Raw genomic sequence first — 5,185 nt, 5'->3', positions numbered from 1 at the left:
AGTAGCGAGGCCAAGCAGCACACACGGTGCGGCTGAACAATATGTACATTATTTAATGAACATGAAGGGGCCTCGATCACGATAACTACGCGACAGCGGAACGACGACGAAGCGGAACTCCATAGCACAGGGACACCGATGTGGACACGATCTAGACACGGGAAGCACTTCGATCGGGTAAGACTTTCCTGAAATCTGGCATGACACGCCAGGTCAGTACATTGAATGTAGTTGCAAGCTCACAACAAGCATAAGCATAATGGCAAACAATATCATGACAATTAATCAATTTAAATGGAATGCAATAACATACTACTGATGTAGTGAATAAAACTTGTGCACCGAGTCCCTCGGACTCTCTTACCAAACGGGTTACCTCGTAACCAAGATCATCATACGGTGATCACTCCCGGATCACAGACGAACCAACACTTTGGTTCCGACGATAACGACCATCTTCATGGTCTCACAAATCCCGTCACATAATCAGTGCCAAGCATATAAGTTTAGTGTGCAAGATTACTTAATCATGTTGATCCATGGTGTGATCTACTTACGAGCTGTGTCCGTAACTAAGGATGCGGCTATCGATAGATTTAATAAACACTCTGCGGAGGTAGTAGACTGGACCCACACTACGGAACCCATGGCCGTGTCTCGTCTCTCTTCCGCATGAGGCGTGCGAGCCGCGAGGTACCCCTCGATGCTGGAAAGCCTCGTGGACCGCGGAGGAACGGATGGGATATTCGGGGCTGACCCAGTTGAAACCCAGTGTGCCAAACGACACTCTTGGGCTTTTAGGGGCTTTAAGCCTGACGGGGAAATCCACTAAAAACCCCTGTGATCGCAGTGTGCCAAACAAGGCCTCATACCTTGTTAGGCAGGAAGGGTTTTCAAGCCCCAATGGGGCTGGGGATTATTGGGGATTTGGTGAACCCCTCCCCGCACCAAATCCCCTCAAATCCACTTCCGCCTCCCAAGCCCCTTCCCCATCTATCCATATATGAGTGTTTGGCATGTAGGGACAAATTTGGTCCATTTTAAACATGAACTTCAACAACACACTGGTAAAAATCCGATCTTTACTATTGAACAGGCTGAAGCATCAGTGGCCATATCATCAAGTACTACTAAAAGCAACAAATCATAATCTTTAAGATCAATGGCATCTAAACTAAGAACATCAAAGGCCATACAACACGATCAGATCATAGTTTAAACATCATATGTCAAACACAGGCATGCATCAGCATGTACCAACGACACCTAGGGTGCAACACAAACATCACTTAAATTCGGTTTCTGCTTCCCAGCATAGTTTCAGTTTCGCAACGACAGGCATGCATCACTTCAGTTCCATCGCATCCCTGAAAGTAGCAACTCAATCAAAACATTATACATACCAGTCAAACAATTCACAGCTACAAGAGTACTTCAAATACTTTCTGAAGAAAGAAAAGTAACAGGGGGGAAATATGGCATGGAGCCCGTTTCTTATACTTCATGATCTAAAACAGATGGACTCACTCTCCTTTGTCAAAAAGTATAACAAAATTTATATGTGATGTACTTGAGCCAGATTTAACTTGATGCAAACAGAGAAAAGCAAGCTCTAGCATCAGGTCACATAGATATCTCACATCGAGTACTAGCACTGGAAACTCACAACTAAAAATTTATACGTACATACCATATATACACTACAGAAGGTTGACAGAAACTCTTTGCATATACACTGCGGATCATATATATGTACAGATCATATCTATGTACATCTCAAAACTAAAAATTTATATGTACAGATCATATATACAACTACAAATTTTGATTTAGTATGATTGTTCAGTACCAAAGTGTATCTATTTCTCTAACAAAAACACTACAATTACTTTCTTGCTGATTGCCCAACATTATGGTTTAGTTTCTTCCTACTATTTGCCCTTTATTCAAATTAGTATGCATACAAAGCATTCATTCACAAGAAAAACATGTTTGTTCCAAGCTAATCAGGAATAGGAGCTTATGTATATTCTCAGTTCGGAGATGAGAAATTGATTTCTAGCTAATCAGGAATATGAGCTTAAGAACAAGACCAAGCAAGCAAGAACATTATGAACCAGATCAAAATACCTCTTCTAGGTAGGCAACTCATCCATTTCGCTCCGAAGCCACATGACCGCACTCTCTTCTTGAAGTTTGATGAACATGTAAGATAACAAAGAGCTCGCTATTACATTATAACAAAGAGCATCATAAATGTTTGTTCTAAGCTAATCAGGAATAAGAGCTTAATTATATTCTCAGTTCAGACATGTGCATGCATATGCTCAGTTAGCAACCACATAAATATACTACAACTAGTCATCTCAGATGAGAAATTGATTTCTAGCTCTTGTCTGCATGTATTTTACTCATCTTAGCAAATCACACCAGTAACAGTTAACTTCGACCAGTTTTGAATTTCATCAACATCTAACACAGGACAATGTAGATATATTTTTAGCACATAGTGCCAAAATTAATCAGATTGATGTTATACCAATGAAACTTATGTGCAGCAAAATGATTCTCTACTCACATTTCTGCACTACATCCAATTGTCAATATCTAATACAAAATGGTTGGCTGTATTTTGTTACTTTGTTATCAGATATGTACTATATGCTAATAATAATGGGATTTTTTTTACTATGGAGTATAAAATCAGTACAGAAAGGTAGAGATCCTACTTGAGCATCTACATGTATAATTTTAAGGCATAGATAAATGACATCAAAAAAGGGTTGGAGTTGTCTTGAATAGTAGTCCAGATCTTGCAGCAACTAACTTCAAATAGGGGGAGGTGGAATGTGATGGGGAAGCAGGCAGAGGAACAACAGGGAGGGTCTCTCACAGCGGTTGTGCTGGAAAGGGGAGAGGAGCTGGTGGTAGCTCTCGGGGATGGTGTGCTTGGCAAGCTCGCCGGGGAGGACGAGGCGAATGGCGGACGCCGACGGCCATATTGAGAAACCCTAGACGAATATGGAGGGGGGGGTGTACCTCGGGGGAGAAGGCCAACTTTCCCTAGGAAGAAGAGGAAGCAGGCATCCGACGGCGTTAGCGGCGACGGCGGCTCGCGCAGTTCTCGCCGTCTCTTGTGACCGCGGCCGCGTCTTGTCTCTCTTTCGCATCAGGCGTGCGAGCCGCGAGGTACCCCTCGATGCTGGAAGCCCCGTGGGATATTCGAGGCTGACCCGGTTGAAGCCAAGTGCGCCAAACGGTACTCTTGGGCTTTTAGGGGATTTTAAGCCCAACGGGGAAAATCCACTAAAAACCCCTTTGATCCCGGTGTGCCAAACAAGGCCTCACCGGGGCTGTGATCCTCACCTCCCCCCTCGCCGGAGCTCCTTCGACGGTGCCATGATCCCCGCCCCCCCTCGCCGAAGCTCCTTCGACGGATCCATGATCTCCGCCACCAGCCTCCCCCCTCGCAGGAGCTCCTTCGACGGATCCGTGATCTCCGCCACCAGTCGCTGCCTCTCCGGACCTCGTCGCCGGAGCTCCACCACAAGCAGGAGCGCCATCGTCTCCCCAAGCTCCTTGCCTGCATCAATGGCGCCGCCTTCCAAGATTATGCCAGTACGCCGCGAACGAGAGGAAGAAGAACACGTCAGATCCAAGAACATGCCACTGCAGGTGATGTCTCCTTCCCACACTAATTTTCCTCAAAATTTAATCTGCCTGATTGCTATTGAAGCACAAACGATCAGTTCAAAGAATGTTTTTAGATCTGGGTTTGCCTGAAGAAAAATACCACGTCTGTGTCAGTTCATCAGTTCTTGCTATGCAAAAGATTCAATTTAAAAATTGCACACACTATGCCCTGCCTACATGTTACACTATTTGATTCATTAGTACTACATATGTGCTGCATCAGTGACACATTTTCCTATGATGCAGAAGCTGATAGTAATTGCAAATGCTTGCATCAGTTCATTACACCCCTGCCACTTTATGCACGATTTAGATGTCGAGGTTACTGTCAGTACCTCTAATATACTAGCTTCAGTTCTAGTCAAAAAACATACACTTATGCATCAGTCCAAGTAGCTACTACACTTTATATAAGGTTCAGCTACCACTGCAAGTTGTTTGTTGTTATTTCTAATAGTACATGTCGTGTAGTTGCGTCAGTTCAAACGAGTAAAAGACTGTTGTTGAAAAAAAATATCAACTTGTTACACAGTAAGTTCAATGATACAGAAACTAGGAGTACTTCTAATGTAGATGCATAAGTTCTAGATGAAAAAAGAGAAGACATATAGCGCTAAACTGAGCGAGAGTGTAGAATTCTTTATCCCGCGCGCTGGTCCTAATTAGGCGCGGTCGCTCCGCACGAATAGGTCTCCTCTCCCGTTAAAGAATGAGGGTAAAACTAACTGCAGAAATAGTAATGCAATTTATTTCATTACCATCCCACAGGCACACCTACGTCCCGCAACTACACTTCCTAATTGGTGGTAGTAAAACATGTTGAGGATATGGTAATAGGGTAAATTACATTACCAACTATGCTTTCTAATTGTTTTCTTGCGGGACTACGCTTTCTAATTGTTGGTAGTAAGACGGGTTAAGTATGTGATAATAGAATAATTTTTATTACCAACTATGCTGCCTAATTGTTTATAATAAAACAGGTTGGGGATATGATAAAACAATTACTTGTGTTACCAACTACGCTCTATAATTGTTGGTAGTAAAATGGGTTGAGGATATGGTAAATAGAATTTGCGTTACCACCTACACTCCCTAAATTTTGGTAGTAAAATTGGTTTAGGATATGGTAACAAAATAATTTGCATTACCGACCAGTGAATTGGTTGTGGTTCGAACGTAGCATCGTAAACTTATTACACTACGATGGTAATAGAATAATTTATATTACTATGCAACACATCTGATTTTGTTTTTACTACATTATGATCAATTATTACGATTGATTAAGCGATGTTTGGGAGTGGGAGAGTGACGAGCGGAGAGGTTGGTTGAGTCGCGCTAATTAGGCGTGCTCGCACAGTTGGCCGGACCGTACGCTAAGATTATCCTGCGCGCACGCTTAGTTTAGCGAACCTATATATATGTATATATATATATATAAACACTACTCTGATCATGGGAAGAGAATATTATTCTGATCACAACCTGA

General features: G+C 42.7%; 1 long non-coding RNA gene across 2 annotated transcripts; it reads right to left on the bottom strand.

The window, feature by feature from the left end:
- Positions 1–1,065: 1,065 nt before the first annotated feature.
- LOC119266859 lies at positions 1,066–3,242 on the bottom strand. 2 transcript variants are annotated; one of them, XR_005132174.1, is made up of 3 exons: positions 3,040–3,242; positions 2,131–2,188; positions 1,066–1,367 (listed from the first exon to the last, which is right to left on the bottom strand). It is a non-coding gene; the product is annotated as an uncharacterized LOC119266859 (long non-coding RNA). The 2 variants fall into 2 exon arrangements; XR_005132175.1 differs by having other exon boundaries at positions 2,131–2,185.
- Between the last annotated feature and the right edge of the window lie 1,943 nt (positions 3,243–5,185).

This window comes from Triticum dicoccoides, chromosome 1A, assembly GCF_002162155.2.
Source record: "Triticum dicoccoides isolate Atlit2015 ecotype Zavitan chromosome 1A, WEW_v2.0, whole genome shotgun sequence".
NCBI lineage: Eukaryota > Viridiplantae > Streptophyta > Magnoliopsida > Poales > Poaceae > Triticum > Triticum dicoccoides.
This window is presented reverse-complemented; position numbering and strand designations above follow the sequence as displayed.